Source organism: Macaca nemestrina, chromosome 13 (assembly GCF_043159975.1).
Source record: "Macaca nemestrina isolate mMacNem1 chromosome 13, mMacNem.hap1, whole genome shotgun sequence".
NCBI lineage: Eukaryota > Metazoa > Chordata > Mammalia > Primates > Cercopithecidae > Macaca > Macaca nemestrina.
This window is the reverse complement of record NC_092137.1, coordinates 40,425,492-40,442,696: the sequence shown is the minus strand read 5'-3', so window position 1 is coordinate 40,442,696 and position 17,205 is coordinate 40,425,492. Positions and strand designations below refer to the sequence as shown.

General features: G+C 37.0%; 1 protein-coding gene and 1 long non-coding RNA gene across 23 annotated transcripts in view; both read left to right on the top strand.

Annotated features, from left to right (window-relative positions):
• Window positions 1-17,205, top strand: part of LOC105464900 (solute carrier family 8 member A1) — a 391,740-nt gene that overhangs the window by 140,964 nt on the left and 233,571 nt on the right. The window lies entirely within an intron of this gene.
• Window positions 1-17,205, top strand: part of LOC139357819 (uncharacterized) — a 108,195-nt gene that overhangs the window by 17,383 nt on the left and 73,607 nt on the right. The window contains exon 1 of the long non-coding RNA XR_011611649.1: window positions 1-17,205. This exon is cut by the window's left edge and continues 17,383 nt beyond it. This is a non-coding gene — a long non-coding RNA (uncharacterized lncRNA).

Genomic DNA, 17,205 nt, shown 5'->3' with positions numbered 1-17,205 from the left:
AGATGTCATCTTTGGTCATTCACAAAGCCGTTGAAATGGTTTATTATTACCATATGGGATCAGTCTCTAGAAGAATCTTGTGTGTATCAGGCCAGGCTGGGAAAGTTACTGTTCTTGTTCTGTCTGCCACCATCACCTTGGTTCACTTTATCACCTGCAAAGCTGGATTTGAGTAATAACTTACTAAATGGTTTCTTTACCTAGTTCTTTCCTTTACAAGCCTATTCAGGGGCAGGTTAATTTCCCTTGCTGTAATCAAGTCACCCCTCTGCAAAATGTACAGTACATAATTCCAAATACATACACACACACACCCCCCGAATAGCCTTAAGTCCTTTCCATATATAAATTATTTTCATTCATTCCATCTTTTCTTTTTTAAAAATTTTGCTTCTGTTTTTAATATAAATATAGAGACAAGGTCTCCCCACATTGCCCGGGCTTGTCTGGAACTCCTGGGCTCAAGGAACCCACCTGCCGTGGCCTTCCAAAGTGCTGTGATTACAGAGATAAGCCACTGTGCCTGGCCTCATTCCATCTTTTCTTTAAACTTTTCCTGTTCACCTGAGCACAAAGTGACTTCCCTCTTCTCATGAGCTGTATGACTTTTGGCTTTAAAGAGCTCTTTCTGTAACTTAACATTTTTTCCTGGATGTGTGGTTTTAATCCTCAATGGATTTGTGGGTGCTCTGAGGGTGGAAAAGTCCAAACTTTGCTTCATTGCATCCTGTGTTTCACACTGGGTCAGGCAAGGAGTGTATCTGATAACTCTTCTCAGATTTCTTGAGAAGAGCACATGAATTTATTTGCTCTATCGGGTTGCCTTCCAGCCCATTTTATGCACACTCATTTGGAAGATATCTGAAAGAGAATACCTAAGCCTATTGTTTTAGGTGCACTGTCAGGGAATATGGAGCACAAATGGCAAAAGATAGGGGAATGGAGGGTGCAGATACATACAGTGAAATTCAACACTCTCATGCCACCTGCCATTAAGCCTTACATGAATATTTTGTTTACTGTTTGTAGGAAGGAAAAAGTAAGAATTCCGAGCCTCAGATCGGACTCTGCTATTTGGTTAAGTTACTCAAGTTCTCTCAGCCTTCATTTCCTTATCTGTAAATTAGATAAATTAGTACTATTCCATTGGATAATTCAGCAGGCTAAATAGGGTTATGTAAGTAAAAAAAAACTTGAAAAATGCCTAGCTTAAAATAGACACTCAAGAGATCTTAGTCCCCACCTCCCACAACTGTAAATTAGTCTTGGGGTCATTTTAGGAGGAAGGGGAAAGAGGGCGACTATAACTTTTTATTTAAGACATTATTCATATCGGCACTGAATTATAGGCTGTAAATTTTGAACATGGGAGATTTAATCATAACTGTGATGATCTATTTTTGAAGAGTCATGCTTCTGCTGAGAATGACCCTGACAGAGGACCTGTGGGTGGAAAGTAGGTGTAAATCATTCAAGACCACTTTGCCTATTAGTAAAGAGATAGAATCACATATCCAGAGATAAATTTAATTTTGTAATTGACATTCACCCTTTTACAAGCCACTTTTAATATTACAACAGAAAACCTAGTAAGAACAGCCTTTTAAAGAGACATCCTTCAAGGCAAAAAATAATAATTTTGATGATTATAAACATTTTAACACTTCTGGACTTCTTTCCTCAATTTATGGCTAGGGACATAATTTTAATTTTTTTTCCCCCTTTGGTTGGTTGCGTACATTTTGATGGGGATTGCAAGGCTGCTGTTAGTATTTTGTAAGAATTTATTTTTTTCCTTTGTATTCCCAAAACACCTCTCTTGATAAACCATCAGGGATTTCCCTTCCATTCATTCACTAGTGGAGTGAGGCAATTTGCTGTCCCTTCCTATGTTAAGATCAAAGCCAGGATAATGACTTTCCACTGTTACACTGGAGACATGAGTCAAACAACAAAATATCATGGTATAAACAATGGCTTATTAACTACAGGGGAGGAAGTATCTTCTGCAAGATTCCCTAGAACCCAAACTTAATCTGGAAGTGTCTTCAACATAGAAAGAATGCAGGAAAATGTTGCAATTTCCAAGAATAGTTGAACACTTTGAAGAAACAGTCTTTCTAGCCTAAAGGCCAAAAGAGGAAGAGAAAGGAGAATAAAAAGAAAGAAGCCAACCACAAGAAAAGTTAGTATCTCTTGCCTTCATGGGGTGGTGAAGCCCACAGAATATGGAATCCAGTTGTTTTTGATGTTTGCCATGGTAGTAGTATCTGTGAAGAAAAATCCTCAGCATGACAAACTGAGATTTTTCAAAGGGAGAGGAGTTTGTGGCTTCTACTTAAACAGGAAAGTGTCACATATACTTGTGTAAAGTTGATTAATGCTTCTTACTTGTAAATTTTTCCAAGGTTAACAGATCTCTGTGGTCGAACAGACACAAATTTAAGAGACACAGCAACTGGGTGTTTTTGTTTTTGTTTTTTTTCCTCCCCCTCTTCTTTTCTTTTTCTTCCCCTTAGGATTTCTGTGACCATATATAGCCATGACATCAGTTTGCGTTCTGGAGGATTAAAGTTTTATGTTTAGATTCATAGAGGAAAGTCTAGGTTTGAATGTGATTATTATAAATATTTCTTGATTTCTGGTAGCAAGCTAGCTAATCTTTCCTGCATTAAGAGGGGCTTATCATAATTTTCTTCTTTTCAAATTACTTGGCCTTTGCAGCTGTGCCTTGGAAAAGCATTTCATTTGCTCCAAAGAGAATAAACAATGCTTATAAATTAAGACATGGGTAGGATGTTACATCCCAATTCCATGTACGAATATAGTCCTGGTTTTTGGTCTCAGTGCCTGGCCCAGGATACCAACCGGGGACCTGGTTCTGTTGTAAAACCGTGTTGTCTGGCTGCAGGGCTGCTGCCACAGCAACAAGTATCAGTGATGTCACAGGCTCAGCATCTGCCTGCCAGAGAACGGGTTTCCAGAGGATATGATCAACTCTGTCTTCTGGGAGACAATTTTGCACATCCCATCTCAAAGACAGTTTAAACCTTTGTTCTCTCTTGTTTCCTCTTTAAACATAAACTGATTTTGGTTCTATCTCCAAAATCAGATAAAATCTCATAATAATAGCAAGAGCTAGGATTTATTGAGCATTCACTATGTGCAGGTTGACTATGTATTGTGCTTTATACCTTCATTACCCTATTCAGTCCTCACAAAAACCCTAAGAGGGAGAAGATACTAACATCTGTGTTTTAAGAATGAGTACCCTGAGGCTTGGTAACATTGTAGTCAAGCTTTGCTAGACATCAAAGCCTATGTTCACAACGAGAAACAACTGATTTTCCCTGTCAGATCCGTGAGAGTCAACAGGACTGCCCCTGGCCTCTGCCTAACAGCCTTTTCTCCCCCTTACTTTTTCTTACCTAAAGTCCACCCTATTTCTGAAAGCTGTAATGTACATTTGGAAGGCAACAATGAAAGAATTTAACTTGAGCAATTTTCTTCTACTTTATCAAAATCTCAACCCCTACACTGAAAGGAAAATGTGAGCCTGTACTAAATCTAGACATTCTTGTGAAGACCTGAAATGAATCCATGTGGTGATCATTTCAGGGGCTGGGCCAGGGACGACCAGTATCATATTGAGAAATCCTTGAACCTTAGGTGTAATTTTGTTAGAAAAGATCCCTTCTAGTTTTTGTCCCCATGTAGCAAACCTTTCTGAAAGTAAGAGAGACAACCTCTTAGGTACCCCAAGTCAGGAAATGAAATGTAGGTGGTTTTTATAGCAATGAATATCTAGGGGTGCCTTCAAATAGTAACTAGTGTACTAAGTATGCTAAAGGAAATGCATTGACCTTGGCATCATGAGCTTTGGGGTTTACTTTCTCAGTGTCTGCAGTTACTTCAATAAACCTTCAATTTTCTTATTTGTAAAACAGAAATGATAATAGTAATACAGTATTAGTAATGCTGATATCGTAAGTAAGAATACAGGTATGAAAGTACTTTGTAAATTGTAAAATACTGGAATTGGTATTAGTTTCATGAGATACTGACTCAAGAATACAGTAGAAGCTTTCTTTGCTTTTTTTGTAATATATTTATTGAATTAGTGTCATTTGTCAGTTTAACATGCTTTATAATTCATTATTCAAGTTAAACCTAGTTTTGGCAGAAAGCTCAAGTCATTCTGATAAGGATAAGGTATCTAAGAAATACAGTTTTTTCCAGGATGTTGTGTTAGATGCAAGGATAGGTTAGCCTATCAATTACATGAGAAAAAGCAAAGTTACTTAAAACAACACTAGGAAAGTGAGGCCAACATACAAGTTTGAGGCAAGATGAAGGGGAAAAGAGAAAAGAGGCACCAGAGAGCCTTCGCTATAAAAGAAGTTGGGGAGAAGGTGGTGTGGGTGTGGGAAGAAAAGTTGGGAATGTAAGTTGGTTCCCTAGGGATCTGGTGTCCTGTCCCCTGTTTAGTTTCTAGAAAAATGTCTGAGCCCTCAGAACTCACCAACTGAGGTTATGGTTCCACAAGAAATTCTGTAAGGGTGATCACTCCTGCCCACGCAATGCATGACTCACCAACAAGCATACAGAAATGAGACCTTTTTCCTTAATTTTAACTGGTATTCGGTGTTGAATCTGTTGCCTAGATTATCTAGAATTTACATATGTGAAGCTATTAAAATGCCATGTCCCTCTGTATTGTGTTTGCTCAGATTAACAGCAACACATAGGTTTTATAGTTATCTCAACTTCTCTCCATCTTCTGTGTCTTTATTTTATAGATCTTTATCTTTACAGAAGTATTACAAAGATATCAAAAACAAAGCAAAAATTTTGAGTTATGTCTTCAGTGTATTTAAGTGTTTTTTTTTTTTTTTTTTTTTTTGGTCTTTTTTCTTTTCTACACCAGCAGTGATCATAGGAAATTCTTTTTCATGATATTCAGTTCTCAAAATTGGCTGTCAGGCCCAACCACAGATGATTCCTCAATTGGCTCTGGCCAATGGCTCAACAATTTAACTGGAAAGACATTTACAAGATCTGCTAAAGAAAAGCCAATTTACTTGCCAGAACGTTGCTTCCTGCATACTCCATGGTATTGGTGCTAACAAGTATTAAAATGGCTGATAGACATGGACAGGACATTAGAGCTGGCTAATCCACAACCCAATAAGCATTACTTAAACAACTAAGATTTGACTGGAGTACAGTGAAACATCCACACATAACTGGTGGATGAAAAACAGAACTCTTAACATTAGCAATGCTAAATCTATTCATTGTCTCTTAGAGTGGAATCCCCTTTTTTTTTTTTTTTTTTTTTTAAACTGAGTCTTGCTGTGTCACCCAGGCTGGAATGCAGTGGCGTTATCTCAGCTCACTGCAAGCTCCGCCTCCCGGGTTCACACCATTCTCCCATTCTCCTGCCTCAGCCTCCGGAGTAGCTGGGACAATAGGCACCTGCCACCACGCCCGACTAATTTTTTGTATTTTTTTAGTAGAGATGGAGTTTCACCGTGTTCGCCAGCATGGTCTCGATCTCCTGAGCTTGTGATCTGCCTGCCTCAGCCTCCCATAGTGCTGGGAAGAGTGGAATTCTTGAAGCTCATGCATGTTAACAATTAACAGATTCTGTGCTGATACTTGTTTCCAACTTAATGCTTTATGTATTCTGCTAATGGTTTTCCTATCCCTTAACACTGAGGTTGCAGACACATGAGAAACAACCAGCTCAAATGATGGCGAGGTGAAAGTGGTAAGAAATGCAATAATAGTTTGCAAAAATGTTCTCCTATTCTGTAGGTTGTCTCTTTACTCTGTTGATAGTTTGTTTTGCTGTGCAGAAGCTCTTTAGTTTAATTAGATCCCATTTGTCAATTTTTGCTTTTGTTGCAATTGCTTTTGGCATCTTTGTCATTATATCTTTGCCCCAGCCTGTGTCCTTAATGTTACTGCCTAGGTTGTCTCCTAAAGTTTTTATAGTTTGGGGTTTTACATTTGAGTCTTTAATCCATCTTGAGTTAATTTTTATGTATGGTGAGAGAAAGAGGTCCAGTTTCAATCTCCTGCATATGGCTAGCCAGTTATCCCAGCACAATTGATTGAATAGGGAATCATTTTCTCACTGCTTTTTTTGTCAGGTTTGTCAAAGATCAGATGGTTGTAGATCTTATTTCTGGGTTCTCTATTCTGTTTTATTGGTCTTTGTGTCTATTTTTGTACCAGTACCATGCTGTTTTGGTTACTGTCGCCATGTAGTATAATGTCAGGCACATAGAGGGGAACAGCACATACTGGGTGGGAGGAAAGAGAGGATCAGAAAAAAATAACTAATGGGTACTAGGCTTAACCTGGGTTTTAAAATAATCTGTGCAACAGACTCCCATGACACAAGTTTACCTGTGTAACAAACCTACACTTGTACCACTGAACTAAAATAAAAGTTTAAAAAAAAACACACAGTAATTGAAAATATTTATTGGTTTTAATAAGGGGAAGATAATTCTGTTTTTTTTTTTCAATAAAACTAGTGAATCCCAATTATTGTAAATAAAGAGTGGTAAATCCCAGTTCTTCCCAATAAAATTTACATACAAAACATTAAACAGATAACTGAAAGACTTAGGGGTTCAGAAGAAACTAATATAGGTTTTATTAAAACTCCATGTTAAAATGAATTTATTTTTATTTTTGGTAGGGTTACTAAAGAAATAACTTTGTTTAAAAATTTAATTTTTGCAAAAGTGTTGAGAAAATCTCTTATGATATTATTGCGAATAAAAAGGGAGCCTGTGGCCTAGATGTTGATATGAATTTTCTGTAGTTAGACATCCATGAGAAGTTTTGATAACTGGTTCACCATCAAACCATGAGTGGTTCTTAGAAAAAGTGTTAGGGATTTATCCTTAGTATATTCAACATTTTTATCAATGATTAAAAGAAACAACAAGATAACTGCTTAATCAGAGCTACAGATCACAAAAAGTTGGGAGGAATATGTAAACGTGCATGATAGATTAAAAATTCAACATGTTCTTAATAGGCTGAAACACTTGACCTAAACCAAAGGTTTAAGATTCAATGCAGAGAAATATAAAGGCCTGAATTTAAGTTTTTGAAAAATACCAAGTGTCCTGTAAAAATATGGAAGACCTGGCATGTTACCAGTTTTTGTGAACAAGATGTGGGGGGTTTTGTTGTCTTCAGGTTTCATGTGCGTCAGTGGTGTTACGTGGCTGTGAAAAAAGCTAGTGTAATCCTAGACTACATTTTAACCAAACGGGAGTATTCAGATCCTGAGATGTTATTGTCTCACTAAACGTTGTACTGGGTAGGCCACAGCTTGAGTATTAGATTCCATTTTGGACCTGCATGTTCGAATGTCATTGACAGTCTAGAGGTATCTAGATGAGATGGCAAACAATTATGGCAGAGCAGCACACACTGATGACACATGTACATTTGTCTCACTTGAGCGTGGGTTGTCGGTTTTCAACAGGGCAAGGAAAAGACTTACTGTATAGTTTGGTACATTGTGTTTCTATTAGAAGAAACAGTTTACCAATACTTACTATAAAGGAGCAGAGAAGGGACAAATATAGGTAACTCAGGGAAAAACAGGACGTGTGGGTACCATGGATGCAGAGGGTGCAGCAAAGGTCAGTGAAGTGTTAGAATATTATCGCAGAGTGGATGAAAAAGTGTCACTCAGAAAGTGTCAGGGAATTCCAGGTTGACTAGGGAACATAGGCAGAAGCAGATTCTGAACGACAGACTCAGTATTTGATGTCTAGGAGAAAAATGGAAGCAGAGACTAGGAGGCAGAACAAGGATGCCATCTGCCTGATTAAGCAAGAGTTAGTATGAATCCTTTGCAAAATGAAAGTTTGTCTTTGGGGATCAGCACAGTGGCAGGTTGGGGGCTGGGCTCTCTAAGAAGGTCTTATGACTCTTTGGTTTTTAAGAAAAATCCCTATGTAATCACCTAGAACCTCAGTAATTCATTTTTTCTTTTTTTACAACCACGCCCTCAAAACTTTAAAAATCAGATGCTGAAGGTTAATCTCAGGTGGAATTTTAAGATGCTTGCTTTTAATATACCGAACCTGAAACTGAAAGATGAAATCCTGTTCAGAGGATGTTGGATTGATTCAACTTGTTAGTTGCTGCCATGGGATTGCTGCCACCTTCTCTTTTTTTAATTTCTTGGCGATGCAAAATATCCATAAAATGTAAAGTATATTTTCATCAACGTTTTCAAATGGCATTTGTGGAAAAAAAAGCATAAGGATACTCAGAAATAACATTGTAGGGAGATCATATCTCTGTATGGAACAGAGATAGTAAAGAAGATACTGGAGTTAAAGGGACCAAAAGAGACCAATTTGGTCTGTGTTTTCCTCTAAACCACCTAAATGACCTTGAATGAGTTATATAATTCTCTTTAAGCCTGTTGCCTCCTCTATAAAATGAGGGTAATTGCATCTCCAGCACAGTCTATTTGTGAGGATAAAGTTAGAGAACAAACATGGTAATTAGCATTTATTTCACACCTTATAATTTATAAAGCATTTCTGACATATTATTCCATTTGTTCCTCATGATAGCCTTGTCAGGCAGCTATCATTATTGTTGGTTTCATATTCTTATTTTTCTGGTGAAGTAACTTCTTCCAAGATCACACATTGGCAAAACTGAGATTCATTTAACATGTACCACATAAACACTTATTTTGTGACTACCATGTGTCAGCACTATTTTAGCAAGCACTAGCAACTGTAACATAATAAAACTTAATAATGTTAAAACATTAACATTGTTGAGTGCATACTATATGTTGCTCTAAGTACTCATGTGTATTAGCCCATTTGAAAGTGCCCTTATGAGGTGGGTGATCCTATTATCCCCATTTTACAAATAGAGAATGTAGAGATAAAGGAAGCATATTCATCACCAGTTTTCAGGTAGCTCATAATGTACAGAAGAAGAATGAAGCCCTGGTTCTCTGGATCCAAATTTTTTTTCTTAAAAATGATCTTTTTTTTCAGATAGGGTCTTGCTTTGTCACACAGGTTAGAGTGCAGTGGTGCCATTATAGCTCACTGAAGCTTTGAACTCCTGGGCTTAATCAGTCCTGCTTCAGCCTCCCTAGTAGCTGGGACTACAGGCATGCACCAGCATGCATTATATATTTAATTTTTTGTAGAGATGGGATCTTACTGTATTGCCCAGTTTGGTCTTGAACTCCTGGCCTCAAGCGATCCTCCCACTTCCGTTTCCCAAAGTGCTTAGATTATAGGTGCTCGCCACTACACCTGGCCGAATAAACACTCGAAAGTTAAATGCAAATGAATGACATGTTTGTGTGTGTAAATGTAGGTGTAGACAGGTCATCAGCCCAACAGAAAATGCGACCCATGCCTTCTGCACAAGAAGGAATATTTCTGAAGAAAGCTTCCAAATGGGATTCAGAGCCGCCCACCATGCCCCCAACCATAGTGATTCTTGAGCAGTGCTATTATTTCTAAGAGTACAGAAAGTATAGATTATTAGGTGAAAAGTGAAATGGGCAGTTAATTATTTCTCTGTTATGTGTGAATGCCAAATATTCGGATAATTGTAAATACATAAATCACTGATTTTATTTTCCACAGGTTATTTAGATGTGTGGATGTGTAAAGATATAGCCCTGAAGCAAATGCACAATAAATTAAGTATAAAAATATGATATGTCAATGTACAGCTGATAGAAGGACCACCAAATTGTATGGTAGAAAGTCCGAATTGTTGTCCCACTTTCTTTTTTTTTTTTTGGTTTAGTCATATGTAAAATGTGGGTATAATATCTTTCCTGACTACCCTGTGGTTTTCAAAGGTTCAAATAAGGTAAAGCATTTATATGCACTCTAAAAATGGTGAAGTACCATAAATAACTCATGGAGAACATGGCCAGTGTGGGCCAGTCCCAGAGAGGCATCAGGGTTGAAAGAATATGTGCCATGCAATACAGTAATACCACAAAATAACTCAGTTCTTTACTTGATTTCTTGATTAGAGAGACATGTGCCCCAGCAACAAATCTTAAAATCCCTCTTTTTGTCTTCCATCTGTTATCTGAACACACTCCCAAGCTGTTCCCTGTCATTTCTCAAAAAAAAAAAAAGAAAAAAAAATTGCATCACTTTCACTTTCTTACCCTCATCACTGTATTATTTTCTCCTAACTTTCTACTTAAAAGTAATTCAAGAACTGGGCTGGCAAGTAAAGGCTTTCCTGGAGGGCAGGGTTCTCTTTAATGGGCAGAGGGAAAGAAAGGCTGAAAATTGAGTTAAATTTTTTCTCATTAAACATTAGTAAATGAATGGAGATAGTGGTACTAACAGCTGGTACATTTCTCATCTGCCAAACAAAAGTAATCTGTTTATCTGAGGGTGGAAAAATAAAATTGAAAGTATTTTGTGGACATATGAACAGAACAAAATAATTACCTAGGGAGAGAATTAAAAAAAAAGGGATTCAATTTTATTAGATTGTAAAGTTTTCATAGAAATCTTCTGTTTTTTGTTTTACTTGCCATACTTTCCAGCTTACTGTATTTACATTTTTAATGAATCAATAAAGTGTATTACCCTAAACACACACACACACACACACACACACACATACACACACACCTCTCGTAGTGATTGCACAATTCCAGTGAGTTTGAAGTGTTTGAAACTTGATGGCTTAAGAGCTATTTTTCTTCTAAATTGTTTTGTTTCTCTATGTTCCCATCAGTTAATTCATATATTTAGCAGTGAGAAAATAATATCAGCTGATGTGTTTTGATATGTTTTGTTTTAATTATCTGATATTTCTTTAAAAATATCTTCTTTTAAAATATCTGAAAAGTGTGCTATACTAAGAGCAAATACTTACCAGGCAGTTACACATTTTTACTGTCCTATTGAAAGAAAATAAAAGCTTTTTGATTAAAAACTGGCTATAGTGATATGAGTACAGAGGTAACATGGTGAAAAAAAAATCCAGGGTTATTCTAATTAGCCCTTTTTTTAGACGACTTACATCTTTTCTCCCCAAAGTCACAGGCACACATTTGGTAAATACCACTTTCATTTTTTTTCTCCCCAAAGTCACAGGCACATATTTAGTAAATACCACTAAATAAATAAACAAACAGACCTCCCTTGGAAAAACGTCTTGCCTAACTCAACAAGCAAATAACGTGACTGCCCAGAGTCAATCAGCCTTAAAGAAATGAATGTTGTAACTCTGGGCCCAAATACAATACTGTATTTGCGGCAGTAGGCACAGTCCTCATAACAACTGGTTATTAATAATCTAAGCGAGGCGATGTCATTATTACCTGCGACAAAGGTGCAAATTTAAAGGAAGTCTTTTGCTCTGATGGGCTTATTTGCTTGCATATTTTAAGAAACATATTGTCTGTGGTATAAATAAATAACTACTGAACAACTGACATAATGGTAAGGCATGGGTTTTTGAGTTATTGCTTCAGGGTAGCTTGGGATTTAATAATAATGATAGCTTTTGGTTTTAATCATTTACCATGTGCCAGTTTACTTCTCATTGATCATCTCTAATCTTCACAAGTGCTCCACAAGTGAGTTCAGAGGCCTGTTGTGTAGCTTACTTGCATTTACAGCACATAATTTAGTAGTGGCACAAAATAACTGTTGAAGTCAATGTTAGTGCTATCATCACCATCATCCCTGCAGTGGTTCTTTTAGAAACCACTTCAGAAAAAGCGAAAGGAGGCACTTTTTATTATCAGCAGTTTCTTAGTCTTTTGGTAATGAGCTTTAACTTTAAATTAAAAAAAAAATAAAGCATGTTGAATGAATGACTTATTTTATGGACTGAAAGCAGGGCTTTGCATCTCTGAGCTTAACTTATATGGAGAAAAATGATTATAACACTCATCTACTATGAACCTTCAGTAGTACAACCTATCTCATTCCTCTAGATCAGATGTACAAATCTGATACAAAAGAGTTGTAAACTGTAGTCCTGAATGAAAGCAGTACCTTCTAGGGGTGGTGGGGGAATGATTATGGATATTTATGGGGACATGTTATGGTCGTACTAGGGACTGAGGAGGAACAGAAGGGACATTTAGTCAGAACTAAGGGGCTAGGTGAACTGTATTATGTGGCGTGGTCTCAAATAGCAAAAAATTTCCTTGAGTTCTAGGTCACTCTGAGCGTTCCCAAGAAATCCACAGAAGTACAAGTTCAGTTTATAATTATGAGAACAGAATTTAACTTGTATAAAAAAGATGTAGTTTTTACAATGTTTTAATTTGTACTAAATGTTTGAGGGATGCAACTATTATATAAATTGAGGAAAGATAATACTTTACTTGGTTTATACATTTACCAAAATGTATTCGCAATTTTGGAATATTATACCCACCCAAGGCAACACCATTTTGTGATATTTGAGTTACCAAGACAACATCTCTGTATTGATTTGCAACTGTAATTGTCACATGAAGAGAAATAATTTTATTAACATAGTATATTATTAATGATTAAATGGTAAGTTGTGTAGCATTTTAAAATAGTTTGAATTTGCTACCCTATATATTTAAAAAGTAGTAGCACAATGATAAATTCTTCTTTTATTTTGATAGTTGGTAATTTGTCTTGCATGTGTTATTCCTACTTTAAATTGAGATTATTTACCTTTATACCTTTTTTAAGTACAAATAAATCTGGGCTGTCATGAGTTATGCTAGCACTGGTTTCCCTGGAACCTATCTATGTTTTTTTGTTGTTGTTTTGTTTCTTTTATTCTTTTTATTTTCCAGTACCTGTTAGGCAGAATGGCTTTCAGTTTTTTCTCTTACATCCAAGCTTAGTCATTATAAGAAGATATAGGTCAGGCACAGTGACTAATGACTGTAATCCCAGCACTATGGGAGGCTGAGGCAGGTGGATTACTTGAGTCCAGGAGTTCGAGACCAGCCTGGCCAACATGGTGAAACCCCATCTCTACTAAAAACACAAAGATTAGCTGGGCATGGTGGTGTATGCCTGTAATCCCAGCTACTCAGGAGCCTGAGGCAGGATAATCAGTTGCACGCAGAGGCAGAGGTTGCAGACAGAATGTGCCACTGTACTCTAGCCTGGGAAACAGAGCAAGACTCAGTCTCAAAAAAAAAAAAGAAAGAAAAGAAAAGATATAAACATCTGACTAGCATAATTATTATTGAAAAATTATGCATTTTAGTGCATAATATTCTCTTGTAAATGAATTTGTTTCTCATTTATATTATAAGTTGAGCAGGTGCAGTCCTTCCTACCCATTATGTGTGGCCACTTAGCACAAAGAGCATTTGGTCTACCTCTGTGTTCCCAGTGATGCAGATGACAGCACTCAGTAGAGAAGCATCGTGCTGCTCTTAGTTTATAGGCAGGGGGAGGTACCCTACAGATTAGGTCACCTCATAATGAGGTCTTGATTGCACTTCAGATTGTCTCGATGGGGCACCAGATGAGGTCCCTTTGTATCAAATGACCAGATACTGAACATGTTCTGAAGTATTTACAATAATATTAAGACTATTCCAAAAAAAAAAAAGTTCCTTCAGGAACTCTGCTAATGTGCACAACAATTGTAAAGTATTGGAAGAAGTGAAGTGTTCATATATAGACCCACATGTGCCCAACTGATATTCCAAATCATAGCAATAAGCCCTCTTACATATCGCAATTGAAAACTTGTAAGTAATTTGACACTCGAAGTAACTGGCACACATCAAATGCCTGGATGTCTGGTTGTAACCATCCCATTCATTATGTGAACTCCTAGCAAGCACTTATTGCCTAGTGTGCTTAGAGATTATCTTAACTATTAAACTCCATTCGTGAACAAGGGTCTCTTGAATTCACTGTTAACACCCGACTGCCATGATTTCTGCTGCTTGGAAATCTTAAACTTACTAAGCTCCTTGCTTCACCTCCTTTCTCTACTATATCTGATGTCACCATAGACAAATGATAGCTTCCTGCTACTGGACATTTAAAGACTCAGGGTAAATTTGCTCTTTTCACGGAATGAGATCCACACGAGATCCACAGGCTCTTTTTGTGCTCATTTTACTCTGACTCTCCAAATGTCTGACTCACAATTTATCCTTGAAGGATTTCCTAGATTTACAAAGAAGTACTCTGATAAACCATCACACTGTGTGGCCCCAGGAGAGAGTGCTGGACCAGTGGCAAGAAAGCAGACCTTGCCCTAATGCGAGGGAGATCTTTGTAGGAACTGGAGTCTCATGGAGTAGTGGGCTGTGTCTCATAGTGGTTGAGAGTGTGATGCAGATTCTAAAATTAGGTTCCTTGGATTTGGTGCCTTTACAGCTATGTGACCTTGGGTAAGTGACTCAACCTCTGTATGCCTCAGTTGTGTGCCTCAGTTTCCCAGTCTCTAAAATGAGAGAAATTATAGTATCGATCCTGTAGGGTTGCTGAGAATGAGGCATAAATAATACAAGCAAAGTGCTTAGAACAGGCTGGCACACAGTACATTCTCAGGAAGTGTTAACTGTTCTTGTTATTCAATAGGGTAGAGGATAACCACCTGTCACAGATAAAGGGCTCTTATGTAAATACCTGTTAGCCTAACCTCATATAAATATATAAACTATGCCTAATTCTATTTTTAAAAAGCTTTAACTTAAATGTACTTGCTATTCAACATATTTTTAAAAATAGTAGCATGATGATACCAAATTTAGATAAGCAAGGTTGGCACTTGGCTCTACCTCTTATGAGCTGTTTTAACCTTTATTTATGAAGTGCCTAGCATATGCTGGTCTGTGTACTGGGCATTAGAAATAGAGTGGAGGGGCAAAATCAAAATGGTTCCTGTCTTCATAGAACTTCAGTCAATTTTGAGCCTCATTTTACTTATCTCTAAAATGGGAATAGTAACATGACCTTGTCAGGTTTTTGGTATGATTAAATAAATTAAACATATAAAACTTATGGCACTTGCTAGTGGGAACTAAAGAAATGTTCTCTTTCTTTTCCATTTCAAGAGCAACTCTACCACAGACTCTTGCACAGTTGTTACTCATTATGTATCTAGTTTTTTAAATCTGGGTAAAAGATATTTAAAACCAGAATGCAAATTTTTGATGAGATGTTGATTTTTAATGAAGCCTACCTTAAAACAAAAGCTGCAGCAGCAGTATTTTATCCTATGTAAAGCACACACTTGCTTCTTACTTTGTATCCCCACTGTACTGAATCTATGCCTCTAGTATAGGACTTACATTGTATATTTCCATATACTGTTTATCTTTGTTTTCCCACCACAATTTCTGCCCTTTGTGGTTTCTCAATAATATATTCAATTCATTACTAGAGCCTGTTGATGTGTTTCTTCCTAAATATCTCTCAAATCCTTCCACTCCTCTTATCTCTCCTTCTTGACCCTAAACCAAACTGTTAAAATGCAGTATATGGATCGTTTTTCTCCATCCCCTTCTGGTGCCTTTTGATCTCTTTTCTACCTAGAAGCTGGAAATATCCCATCATCCCTCTTCATAAAGCCTCCCAATGCTTCTCATTGCACTCAGGACAAAAACCCTTTTTCAGACTTAAAAGGCTCTGCACATACTTACTACCAGCACTGTCCAAGAAAAATATGAGTCATGTATGTACCTTTACATTTTCTAGGAGACTTAAGCAAAAAGAAATAGGTGAAATTAGTTTTAATAATGTATTTTATCAAACCCAAAATATCCAAAGTGTCATTTCAATATGTAATCAATGTATAATGTTGAGATAGTTTCATTTTTTCAGTCTTCAAAATAGTGTGTATTTTACATTTACAGCCCGTATATTTTGAACTAGCCCCATTTCAAGTGCTCAATAGCTACATATGTGTTAGACACCCCTTCCTCACCTTCAGCTTCACTTTCACTTCTTTCCTACCCAGCTTTGTATGTTGACCTTCTTTTCGTTCCTCCAATCACTGATCACTGTGCTGTCTCCTGTTCTGAGGTTTTTGCACAAGCCATTCCACCCCCATCCACCCCCACACCTTCTCTCAGTAAGCTCTCATTTTCCTCTCAGGTACAAAGTGTCTCCTGCTCAGTGAAGTCCTTCCTACATCCCTGTGTTTGTGTGGTTCTTTGATCAGTCTTATAGAAGCGTATCCCTCCTTCAGAGTGCACACTTCAGTGTGTCATTGTAAATTCATTAGTGTTGTTATTTATCAGCCTCTGGCTGTTTAATAGACAAAGAACCCCATGAGAGTAGGAGTCTTGCCTGTTTCTTCTCAAACTTATAATCCTAGCAGCACCTCAGATTGTACCTAAGCCATTGTAAATGTTGTTGAATGAGTGAATGAATGAATGAGTCAATTGAATGGGTGAATGACAACATGCAAGAATCAAATGGTTATGCACACATTAATTGAATTGATCCTCAGTTCAGCTCCACAAAATAAGGAGAATAAATAGGATTAGACTGGATTAGATTTTTAAATTAAGATGTTCTTACTCCAAATCCCTTGTTTTTTCCTTGATGCTTCAATGAACTAAAAAAACAAAATTTGAGAGATTTCTGATATATTCATTGCCTTTTATGTTCCTAAGTACCTGAAACGGTAGTACTGTTCTTTTGCTGTCAAGATGTCTATGAAAATGTCTACGTGGGCTGCAGATGTTTCTACAATGACATTTTTTAGAACATATTTAAATATAGGCACAATGTGTTGGGTCTTTTTTTTTTTTAATCTGCCCAGATTTTAATCTTAAAAATTATATGCATTTGAGAAATTATCTAAAACCCTCAAATAGCTACTGAATTTTTTCTTGAATGAATAATGAATGAATGGGTGGATGAGTGGATGGATAAATGCTTTTCTTAGCCTTTCTTCAGTTTCCCATTCATAACAGGAATGAGGGCTAGGTCACCACCAGCACCCCCACCTTTTTTTTGCTTCAGTTGCATGTATTCTTTGGCATTCACTGAGCAAAAATAATTTTGTGATGGATTTCTCTTTATCCCTTTTTATACAAACACATCAGGATAAAATATCTGGCAGCACAGAGGAACCACGCAACTCAAAAACAATGATCTGTCTTCCTAGCAGCTTACATCTCCCTAAAGTTAGGAAACAGGAAAGATGAAAAGGGAAAGAGAG